General features: G+C 42.2%; 1 long non-coding RNA gene across 1 annotated transcript in view; it reads right to left on the bottom strand.

The window, feature by feature from the left end:
- Nucleotides 1-1,329: 1,329 nt before the first annotated feature.
- Nucleotides 1,330-12,769, bottom strand: part of LOC118989913 (uncharacterized) — a 90,436-nt gene continuing 78,996 nt past the window's right edge. The window contains exon 3 of the long non-coding RNA XR_005067120.1: nucleotides 1,330-1,668. This is a non-coding gene — a long non-coding RNA (uncharacterized LOC118989913). The remainder of the gene's footprint in view (nucleotides 1,669-12,769) is intronic.

Here is a 12,769-nt window from a genome sequence, read left to right as displayed (position 1 = left end):
AACAGCTCCTCCCAGTTCTGCTGCCTCCTGGAATTCCAACCTTCCCCCTTCTCCCTGTCTCCGCTGCCACCACCAGCCCTGACCACTAGCACCTCCCACGTGGATCACCACAACAGCCTTCTCTCAAGTCTCCCTACCCTCACACTTGCCCCGCATCAGTCCATTGCCTATACAGAAGCCAGAGCAACCTTCCTTAGACATAAGTAACACGGCATCACTCTCCTTTGAGAAGCCTCCGCACTTGAAATCCAAACTCACCAACACGGCCCACGAGGCCCCAGGGGCCAGCTCATCACTGTGCCTTGTTCTCCACTCACTGTGCCCCAGTCACACTGTTTTTCCTTAAGTTCTTGGAACAGGCAAGCTCTTTCCTACCTCAGTGATGCCGCTGCAGGTGGCACCTACACCTTGAAATACACTTTTCCCTACCCTTCAGAAAGTAGCTTCTTCTGATTATTTCAACATGTTATTTCTTCAAAAAAGCCCTCCTCACCACCCTACAAAAAAGTGGGCATTCTCATCTCAGCTCCTGGTGTTTTTCCTTCACAGTGCCTATCAAAACTGGCTTTTTCTTGGTTCGTTTTCTGTCTGTTTCTCCCAGAAGTCAGAGGGCAGGGACATGTTCGTAGTATTTCTGGTGCCCAGCACAGTGTCTGACACAAATCAGATGTTCGTTATACACAGAAATCAAGGAAACCAGATTTATTTTCATAACTTTTTGACTGTTGGATATTTAAAAAGCCAAAAGTTAATGAAAATCTAAAAAATAGAAAGAGAAGAATTTTTAGAAAAACAGACCAAATTGATAAAAGATAGAGAGCTAAAGAATCTTCCCGTGACATAGTAGCAAAATGTTCTCCCAAATATGATTGAGTCCAAATTCTCTATCGACAAATTTGCATTTGCCTAAATTGATTCAACTCCATTAACTGAAACTGACACAGGCATCCAGGCGGGGGGTTCTGAGTCACCGCTAAGGCTGTGTGTGCAACAAGCAGAGCCTCACTCAGGATCGGATCTCATCCTTGCAACACTTTTAGCTCTTGCGTTCCTGTATCTTTCAGTCAGGCATTCACTCATTGAGTCAGGAAGGCAGTCAATAAATATTTGCATGCCTTCTACATGCCGGGCACTGTAAAAGGTGTACATAAATAAACACAATGATTTTGGGTCGTGACTACGTGCTGTGAGAAAATATGACCGTAGAATGCGGTGAGTGGCAGAGGGGCACCATCTCGTCACTGTTTGGAGAAACCTTGGCTGAGAAGGTGACCGTGGACCTGAGGTCACAGTGGCTAACAAGGGCCCACAGCTCATCCTGGATGCGCACAGTGACTTTGCAGCTGTGTGGAGAACAGTTGGGATGAGCACGGGCATGGCAGAGACTAGGTAGCAGCTCCGATGAGAGCTGAGGTGAGACTCTGGGGCATGGACTTGTGTGGGAGCAGAAAGCGTCAAGTCGCCTAAAGGGCCAGTCCTTCAGCAGTTCCAACAGCACGGGCTTACTTTTCTCCTAAAGGGGCTTTCATTGTCCTTTTGCACAGTGTGGGGCTCTTTTCAGGAGAAAGGGCTGCCTTTGGAACCTTCCCAGCCAATTAGTCATCTTACCTGAGAGGTCTTTGAAGTGCTTCTGCCCAACAGCAGGCCTTAGCAGGAAATTCCAGAAGTCTGGGGAAAGAAAAAGGGGGCTATGTAATTAATCTGACATGCTCAGTGACAGAAAGTAGCCTCACAGGGTGATCAGATCATAAATTCCTAACCAGCCAGGTCACGGTGGATAGCGATGGCCCTGGCCTAGAATGTTCCTGGTAGAAGTGTTGTCTTTGCTTTAAGCAAGCCCTGTCCGTCTTGTGCATCTGAGTTAACACACCTTTGAAATGCCAGACCCCTTGCAGGTATAACCTCCCTCAAGGGAGCACATTATCCGGCTGCCCACACACCGTCTCTATTTATTGCAAATGTGAAATGTTAACTGTCTTGTAATCCAATCATGGAAATTCATACCCCGTTGCTTTCTCCCACCTCCTTAATCTACTTCCAATGGATTTTCATGCAGTCTTCCTAATGTTCCCTTATTTAATTCCAAATGTGTAAAAAGAACTGTAAAACTGCCGTCGTCAGGAGCATCTTCTCAGACCACTGAGATGTTGCTTCCATGCATGTCCTCAGTCTGGCTCACATAAACCCTTCTAAAATTTTCTATAGGTTTGGACATTCTTGTGTTGACAGTTTGGTAACCCATTTAGGTCCCAAATGTGTAGAAAGTCCCCTGGGCCTCTTCCAGCCATCAGAGCCACGAGGAGCACACGATGGTTGCCAATGTCATTCTCCAGCTTCCCCTGGTGACAAGCTGGCGGGAACCTGGGGAGGTTAGAGGCGGAGTCCTGGTGCCGTCTCCTCTGCCCCTTAGCACACAGCAGAGTCTTCTGGGGCTTTGCTCATGAGCCTCCCTGGGTGAGCTTTCCCGCCCGAGAGCTGAGACTGTATCTGAAGTGGGCCTGTGTCACTTCAGTGTGACCCACAGGAAGGCGGCCCCTTTTCCATAGCTGGAAAGCCCTGAGTCTGCCAGCTGTGTGGTGCCTCATTGGTTTCGCCACATCCGTTTTCTGCCACTGGGAAGGGAAGCGGGGAGGGGCTGCGGACAGTAACGGAGGCTGGAGTTTCTAACAAAATTTTCTTGGCTGACGGAAAATGGCTGGTTTTGACCACATCTCTTTTGTTCACTCTCACTATATAACTGTATGTACGGTTCAGTTTTATTTTATTTATTTATGTTTAATCCTCACCAGGGGACTTTTTTTTTTCATTGCTTTAAGAGATAGGGAGGAAGGGAAAGGTAGAAACATTGATGTGAGAGAGAAGCATCGTAGGCACCCGGACAGGGGATCAGGGATTGAGGATCCAACCCACAACCCAAGTAGGTGCCTGACCAGGAATCGAACCTGCAGACTGTTGTTAACAGGATGACACTCCAACCGAGCCACACCAGCCAGGGCCCAGTTCAATTTAAAAAAATAAATTGCTTTGCTCTAGTCACTGAGTTGGAATCTTCCACGTGGGACTCCCCAAAGTAGCCTTTGCTTTATAAGTCTGAAAGCAAATCAGGTGAACACAGAACCTGAGTCACCACAAAACAATGCCGATTGCAAAAAGAAGGTTTTATAGTGTTTTTAGTTATTTTTTGTTTTGAGGAAGGGAGGAAGGGAGAATGATTTGGGAGAGCACATGGAATAAAATGGAGCTACTCCTCAGTCTACCCCCTATTTTTCAAAGTTCCCTGCCTCCTTTATTTTTTTAAATTGTAGTTTTTTTTAAAAAAGGCGATATAACTTCACTTCTTGACTTATATATCAGAAACCTTTCCTGCCTGCCTGGTTTACTCCCCACCCTCCTCCGAATTTCTCTAACTGCTCCTCCCCCTGCCCCTGACACCCTGAAACAGCTTGTATCTGAAACTGGAAAAGGGAGGCAAACGGAAAGCGAAAGCCCGGGTGATTTTTAAAACATAAGAACTGTTTAGAGGCTGCCTGCCTCCAAGAAGACTGATCAGCTTAGAATATGACCCGGAAACTTCAGGATACTGCCATCTTCTTGCTAAACATAACACAGCTGTGTTTCAAACCAGAGGTCAGAAATGCCAGGGAGAAGAACCAGCTCCAGTTGGGATGGCTGGCTGCGAGAACTAGGCTGACCAAGGCAGAGGGCGCGTGAAATGGGCGGGGGGGTGGGGGGGGGGCGGCACAGGAACTTGGCTGCAGAGGTTAGTTAGTCTTCATCTGAGAGCAGAGTGGTTGGGAGCCTTAAGGAGAAGGTGTGAGGGATGGGGTCTGTGCAGGCTTGGGGGTTCGTGGGTTGAGCACAGAGTGATGTGAATCTCAAAGGAGTAGAGCATATGAGAATCACCAGTGGAACTTTTTCAAACTCTCAAATTTTATCCATCCCTGTCTCCCATCCCACTCACCCCTCACGTCCTCCTCCTGCTCCTCCGTCTCCCCTCACTGCAGTAGGAACCTCTGTTACTAACAGGAATGCGTCCATCTCCCAGGTGTGTTGGGGCCCAGAGTGTATGTGGAATTTGTGAAGCCTGAAGCTGATACCATTGCAGGGGCCCCCTTTAAGGAAAAATGACAAAACGGCAAATGTAAAATGCCTGCAACCCAATGCAAAATGCACTCAAAGCACTCCAGTGCCGCAAACAAATCTGTCTCATTCTGACTGATACTACTGTTTGTGTGAATGCACTATAATTTATTTATCCATTCCGCTACTGATACACCCGTATACTGCTTCCAGGCTCTTGCTATTATGTAAAATACTGCCAAGAGTACATTTGTACATATATTAATTGCCACGCTTGAAAGCGTATCTGTAGGGCAAATTTCTAGAAGTAAAAATCACCGGGTGAAAGGGTTTGCGTGTTTGTAATTTTGATCAATATTATCACATTACTGTCTGTAGAACTTGTTCCAGTTTACACTCTTATCAGCAGAATATGAGGGCACCTGGTTCCCATACCCTTGCTGATACAATATCGTCATTGTTACATCTTTGTTCCCTGACAGATGAAACACACTCTCTCTCTCCCACGCCCCACCCAACATTGAAGTTTAAGTACTTTTTCAAGCCACATACGTGGGTTGCTTGTTGGGTCAGTTGTTTACATCCGTTGCCCGTTTTGTTTTCATAGACCAATAACCCAATGGTTCTCTTTCTTATTGAGGTGTAAAAAGCCTTTATATTTTAGGGAAATTAGCCCTGTAATATTAACAAGCAAATATTTCCCCAGTTTTGTCTTTGTTTTTTTGTCTTTGACTTGGGCTGTAGGGCCTTTGCCATAAGCTTTTTATTAATGTCATCAAATCTGCCCTCCCACAGAGGGTTATATCATCCATAGTCCAGAAAGACAGCACGAGCTGAAACCTGAACGATCTCGCGTGCGTCTGTTTGTGCGCATGTCTCGTGCAAGGAGCAGGAGGCAAGGGTTGCGGTCAGCAGGCTCTCAGGCAGGAATGTGCTGGGTGCGTTAGAGGGACTGAGAGGAACGCCAGGAAACACACAAGAAGTGGGAGAGCTGGACGCAGCCCAAATCAGGAAGCTCCTGAAAACCAGGGAAAGAAGTGTAGGTTAGCTTCAGGCCCCAGAGGGGCCCTAAAACCAATGGAGAAAAACAATAGGAAGGCCATTCTAATAATTATCACTGTCCAGCATGGAACGGGCTCCAGGATTTATCGGCATTTCTGTCCCTGGAATGCTTCAGGCAGAAGTTAATGCCAATGGGCAGAAATGCCAGGGAAACTCAAGCATTAGATGGGAGTTAGACCTGGTGACACTTGTTGTACATACCCCTGCTTTTCTCTTTCCTCATGGTTTCTCTCCTCCTCTTCTGTTCATATATTTTCATTTCTCCCTTCCCTTCCTTCTTTCCTCCCTCCCTCCCTGCCTCCCCTTCCCTTCTCCCTGCCTCTCTCTTTCTTTCTTTTATCATTTTCCATGTGATAGCACTGCTAATGGTTTATTCTTGGCTCCACTGATAGCATTAAAGGCCAAGGTGACACAGCGTTTACATGGAAATAACTTCCTATTCCCAGTGATACCTGTTTATAGTTATGTCACCTGTTTATATAGTTATGTCACACACATATCTGGCACTGGAACTCTCTCTGACCCAGGAGTCCCTCAGGGTGGAAACTACATCTTTTCCCTCCTGTGTTTTCTCCTGGTGCAGAAACATGGATCCAGTAGGTGCTCAGTACACAGGTGACGTTGACATGCATTTGCAGGCTGGTTCTGCAAAATAGCTAATTGCAGATAGTGTGGTTTCCTCTTAACAGTTGAAACCTAGGAACAGTGAGAACAATGATTGGTCCAAGGAGTCAGGATAGCAAATGAATTTAAGTTAAGCCACGATCATGGATGGGACCAAGTCAGAATGCAGTGGAGAAGGTGCTGAGAGTCAAGACGGAAAACATCCATGAGATTTCTAGCATAGGAACCCCTTCAAACGATAGGCGGACACTGTCACGCCATACTATACTTGGAGAGTCACTACAGTAGGATCTGAACTTGAGATGGGAAGAAAAACAGAGGACTGAGCAGGCTGTCCTCAGAACCTGGCCAGCATGGAAGCAGCCCGGCAGGGCAGCTGGGGAGGAGGGATAGAGATGAGTTTATAGCAGGGAGAGCCTTTGCTAGGCCAGGAACTCCTAAACGCTTTACATCTTTTGCCTCATTTAATTTCACAGCCACTCTGAAAGTCATAAATTATTATCCTAGTTTCACACTTATGGGAACTGAGAGTGAGAAAAGTTGAGGAACTTCCCCAAAGTCACAGAGCTGGTAGGTGATGGCACTGGGATTTAACCCAGTCTGATTTGAGGACCTCCCTCTTTCACTCCAACCAGAACAGCAGCGATGTTCCCGTTTTGCACAGATGCTGGCTGGGCAGCCCAGGAGAGATGGGAGGTCTCAGGCGAGCATAGGATGTGTCTTCAGCCAGATGACCTGGGCCAGCAGACACGCTCTGCTTTTGGCAGAAGCAAAGGAAAGAGAACCACAGTGACTACTTTGCTTGGCTTCTTTCCCTAGCTAAGTCAACATCGTGGTTGTTCTAAGGTCATATTTAACCAAATAATACGTTAGTGTTTTGTTTCCTCAAAGAAAGACACCAATGTACTTAGTTTGGATGCACCCATTTATTTCCAATTTCTTATTTTCCTGAGGACACTTTCTCTTGGCACATCTTCTATACATAGCAATGACACTAATTTGAAATTGCGATCCTACATGAAGAGGGAGAGCACCCAACAGGAAAATAAATACTAAACTGCTTTTTTAAAATCCGAAACTAAAATAATATTGTACATCAACTATAATTGAAAAATAAAATTATTTTTTAAAATAACAATTAAAGAATAAATTGCTTTTCTTTTTACCCATCATGCATATAGTTGGAGATGGGAGCAGTCCTGTTTTAAACACATTGCTGTACAATTAGACACAAAGAATCCTAAATTTTATTATTTACTCGCTGCTTACATTACTAAATTTATTGAATGCAAGAACAAAGGCAAACATTTGCAAATGGGGAAGAGGGGTAAACAACCCAAAATATACCAGAAAACAGAAATTAATTTTTTGCTTTTTAAGAAATTGATGAGTCCATTCCACATGAGTCCTTGCCTGCCATATATTTTCCTTATCTATGAGCATCATGTATATCTACAAAGTTGTTATTATGGAACAAGTTCAAACAAAAAAATTTACAGAACCCAGAGACTATTCCTTATGCAAATCCTGCATTAGAGAATGCCAAAAACCAATAGAAGATGAAAGTGCCTGCTGACTTATGACTAGGACCTCAAAGAAGTTTCCACTTTTGAGGCTTTGCATTTTGTCTCACTCTCTGTTAGCCATCAGAGCCTCAGTCATGCCACTCACTTGGTAAGTGTGTGAAACTGGGAGTAAGTTACTCCCCCTCCCTGGGTCTCTGGATTCTCGCCTATCAAGGGAGGGGCACAGGATTCAACACATTCCTGAGATACCACCTCCCATGCTTCAGTGCCAACTGCACATCTCACTGCCTTTTCCCGTTCATTTTATGCTCTAAACCAGAGCTGGTGGGTTTGTGAATAATGCTAGTACTCTGCAGGAGAAGGAAGTACATGTGGTCTTCTGCGTTTTTCTTGAAGCAATACATATACACTCTGTTCATAAAACGCCCCACCACCACCCAGGCAGGGGTCCTTCTGCACCATCTCCTTAAAGGCTGACAGGACTAGTGGCTTTGTACTATGACCACATGACTCAGGCATCATAAAAGCTAATTATCACATAAACCAAAATATCATGGCTTGATTTTATTCAAAATCTAGTCTAGTTTAATTATAAGCAAATCATCCCATATATAAAATCACCCACAATTTAGTTCTTTTTTTAGTCACCCCAGTTTTTTAAATTGCACACAATTATTTTTTATTTGTCCTTTGACACTAGTGATAATAACACACAGTAAACTGTTGGCCAAACCTGTGTTTGCATAACTTTTGCCATGCATGTCCGTTCGATGATCTTTGACACTTGGTTAGAAAACGGGTAATCTCATAAGAGCAGGTTTCCTCAAGACAAACCACTCTTGAAAACAACTTAGAAGTTTTTGTCTTTAATTCCTGTTTTAGATTTGTTATAAACATGCAAATTTATTTCCCAATTCATTCAATCTGCCATCTCTAAATCTTTAGGGAGAATTACAGAAATGGAGATAAAATCTTGGTAATTTATGCAATTTTATCACTTCTACTGATCCCATAAAAAGACTCCATCTGTCAAATTATCTTCTTTAAAAAAACAAAAAACCTTTTATAATTTTCTTTATATGGGAATGTTGAAAACGAGTAGTTTAAGTATCTGTGTCGTGAAAACTATCGACGTTCCAATAAAATCTGCTCTTTCTAAATTATCTGTTCTTGAGCCTCTTTTGAGAGGAAACTGCAGCTTCTATCATTTGTTTATAATTTGCTTGTGCAGCTTGGGATTTATTGCTCTGAGTGAATATATTATGGCATATTTGGGAAGTGCAGAATAAAATACTCTTATGTTAACATATTCTGTGATTTGGATTCCAATCCATAATCAGTACATCTTTCTTCTTAAAATTTCTACTGCCTCGGTTTTATTGAAAGCGCAAATAGTAAGCATAAAAAAAAGAGAGAAACCTGGTTGAATCCCATCTTTGATCGTATATTTTAAGGCTTGTTTCTGGACCATACACTGTGTGAGCACCAATGCACCTGAGCACCTGAGTTCCACTAGAGAAACAGTGCACCACTGCTGCCAGGAGTTTTCTGATTCCTAATTTTAATTGGGCTCTCGTGCTAATCTTTGATCAGTTCTCTCTTTCTCTCAAGGACTATGCCCATGCTTTGCTTTGCTTTTGCAGGGTCCATCTAGGGTTGTGAGACAAAATACAGAATGCTTAGTAAAGTCTGAATTTCAGTTAAACAATGAATAATTTTTAGTATCTGTCCCATGCAACATTTAACATGTTCTATATTTGTATTTGCTGAATCTGGCAACCCTACTCCTAACCCCTCTTCTCATAGACAACTTTGTGTCATGAGGGAGTTTTTATCAAGAACTCCTTCAACTTCCTGCCAGCTCCTCTTCAAATTTACCTACCTTAGGATAGCTAGTTACCTGTTACCTGTCTCTCTCCCATGCCAGTCACTAGACTTTCCTTCTTCAGAGAGCTGGACATGCAGGAGTGAGGTTGATCTGTGGCGCAAGCCTCTCCCCCAGCAGAGATTCAATCAGGGGAGGCCAGTGTGCAGGGAAAGAGAAGAACAACCTGATGTGCAAGGAGAAGCGAGGATGATCCACAAGAAAGTCACTTAGCTTTTCAGGCTTGTGTTCTCCAGGCCAGAACCATTCCGAGGACCCACTGGAGAGACACTGCTATACCGCTTAACAAATTTCTCATTTTAGCTTAAGTTAGCATGAACTCATTTCTGTACTTATAACCAGAAAAGTATTTCCAACTGTTAGATATATCTACTAGGTCATATCATAAACTCCAGTTAATCCAAAAATATTACCAAAGAGGATTCTCTTTTCCAAACAGAGGAAATCCTGCTACTAGAAATCATTTGAGGGCATCTGAGAATATTTTCTAGATAGAATTCTTGGAACGCACTTCAATTTCACCACAGAAAACTTTACTGTTAAATATCATACCAGCTTCATTAGAGTTGTCTGGATCACAGTCCAGCTGTTTCTTTATGGATACATAACTTCATGTAAATTGGATTTCCCTATAGGACAGAAATTATTTCAATTTCTCCTGGAGTGAAAGAATATGCTGCAAATTGATAAAAAATTATCTATATGAGGTTTACCAATAAAAATTATAGGAAATATTTTCTAACATGGCATATCATATTGGAATATAAGCAAATAAGCCCTAATTTAAATTTTTAAAGAGTTGCCTTTACCTAATGATGCAACAATATACCATTGTTTTGATAACCATCATTTTCTAAAATCACTATACAACCACACATTACAGATATATACCCCCCAAAAAAGTAGATTCCACCCTGCCTAGTGTGGCTCAATGAATTGAGTGCCGGCCTGAGAACCAAAGGGTTGCTGGTTTGATTCCCAGTCAGGGCACATGCCTGGGTTGCAGGCCAGGTCCAGTCGGGGCCATGTGAGAGGCAATCACACATTGATGTTTCTCTCCCTCTCTTTCTCCCTCCCTTCCTCTCTCTAAAAATCATACATAAATAAAATTTTTAAAAAAATAGATTCCCATAAGTATAAGATATGTGCTAGACTAGTTAATTTCAAAAGTGTTCAGGAAAGGAAAACTTTTCAAACTCTTTTTAAAAGATATATGCGCTACAATATTTATTGTAGCATTATCCAAAAATGGGAAACATACATACATGTCCAACAATCAGCTATTGGTGAAATAAATTATAGGATTCTATGTAGCTATTTAAAATGATGATGTAGGATTATAATTATTGATATGGAAATATATTCAGTAAGGGGAAAATAGGATCTAAAGAAGCAGGTTTTGATTCCATTTTTGAAAAGTAAGTAAATACATACATGCGTACATACTGTATGAATCAAAAATGTCAAATAATGTATTTCAAAGTGTAAATGATGGCGCTTTCCTTTAGGTGAAGGAAATGTGGGTGAACTATTTTAATTTCAATATTTTTATTATCTAGATGTTTTTTACAATACATACATATTACCATTATAGAATTAATAATAATATTACTTTCATTTTGAAAAGTCTCTACTTTTTAAAAAAGATTTTTTTACTTTTAAATTATATTTCATTGATTATATTATTACAGTTATCACAACTGTACCCCTTTGACCCCTTCCACTCAGCAACCCCCCACTCCCTCAGGCAGTACCCCCACCACTGTTCAAGTCCATGGGTCATGCTTCGGTTCTTTGGCTACTCCAGTTCCTATACTATACTTTACACCCCCATGGTTATTTTGTAATTCTTTTTTGTTTAAGGTTTATTTATTTATTTGTTTGTTTGTTTGTTTGTTTATTTATTTTTAGAGAAGGGAAGGGAAGAAGATAAAGAGGGATAGAAACATTAACATGTGGTTGCCTCTTGAGCACCCCCTACTAGTGACTTGGCCCCAAACCTAGGCATGTGCCCTAGCTGGGAATCAAACCAGAGACCCTTTGGTTCGCAGGCTAGCAGTCAGTCCCCTGAGGCACACCAGCCAGAGCCCTATTTTTACTTCTTAATCCCCTCACCTCTTCACCCATTTTGCCACACTGCCTCTCATCTGGCAACCATCAATTTGCTCTCTGTATCCATGATTCTGTCTCTGTTCTTCTTTGTTGCTTAGTTTGTTTAGATCAATGGTAGACAGATATGCATTTTTTGTCATTTTATTATTCATAGTTTTTATCTTCTTTTTGTTAGATAAGTCCCTTTAATATTTCATATAATATTGGTTTGGTGATGATGAACTCCTTTAGTCTTTTGGGTTTTTCTTATCTGGAAAGCTTTTTATCTGCATTTGGATTCTAAATGATAGCTTTTCTGAGTAGAGCAATCTTGGCTGTAGGTCCCTGCTCTTCATGACTTTGAATATTTCTTGACAATCCCTTCTACATTCAAAGTTTCTTTTCAGATATTGGCTGACAATCTTATGGGAACTCCCTATAGGTAATTAACTACTTTTCTCTTGCTGCTTTTAATATTCTCCCTTTATCTTTAACATTTGGTGTTTAATTATGATGTGTCTTGGAGAGGGCCTCTTTGCCTTCATCTTGTTTGGGACTTTCTGTGCTTCCTAGACTTGCATGTGCATTTCCTTCACCAAATTAGGGAAGTTTTCTTTCATTCTTTTTTCAAGTAGATTTCCAATATCTTGCTCATTCTCTTCTTCTGACACCCCAATGATGTAAAAGTGGACCTCTTGAAGTCCAAAGGGCTGCTTACACTATCCTCACAATTTTTTTTTCTTCTTGTGGTTCTGATTGCTTGGTTTTTGCTTATTACATCCCAAATCATTTATTTGATTCTGGGCATCATCCAGTCTATTGTTATTTCCCTATAAATGTTCTTCATTTCAATTAGTGTATCCTTCATTTCTGACTATATCTTCTTTATGCTGTTGAGGTCATCACTAAGTTCCTTGAGCATCCTTATAACCAGTGTTTTGAACTCTGCTTCTGGCAAATTGCTTATTGCAATTTTGTTTAGTTCTTTTTCTGGACTTATGATCTATTCTTTCATTTGGGCCACATTTCCCTGTCTCCTCCTTTTGGCAGCCTCCCTATGATTGTTTCTATGTATTAACTAGAGCTACTATGATTCTACATCTTGATAGTGTGGACTAAGTAGTAGGTGTCCTGTGGGGTTCAGTGGCACAGCCTCCCCTATTAACCAAGCCAGGTATTTGAGGTGTGCCCTTCATAGGGGCTGAGTACACCCTCCTCTTGCAGGTGAGCCTTGATTGCTATTGGTAGATCAATGGGAGGGATTTACCCAAGCTAGTCAGCTTCAAGGACTGCCTGTGACCACTGACCACTGGCTGTGGTCCTCTGCCCTCTGTGGAGGATCAGCTCTGTGGGAGCAGGGTGGTGGTGTTCTGACACAGTCTGTAGCTATCCACAGGTGCACAAGCTCTGGGGTTTCCCAAGTGGTACAGATCAAGGTTACCCCCCAACTATGTTCTCTTTGGAGCCACCCTGCATAAGCTATAAAGGAATCTGAGATGGC

The sequence above is a fragment of the Sturnira hondurensis genome, unplaced genomic scaffold (genome assembly GCF_014824575.4).
Source record: "Sturnira hondurensis isolate 20B ecotype Veracruz unplaced genomic scaffold, ASM1482457v3 Scaffold0006655, whole genome shotgun sequence".
NCBI classification, from domain to species: Eukaryota; Metazoa; Chordata; class Mammalia; order Chiroptera; family Phyllostomidae; genus Sturnira; species Sturnira hondurensis.
This window is presented reverse-complemented; position numbering and strand designations above follow the sequence as displayed.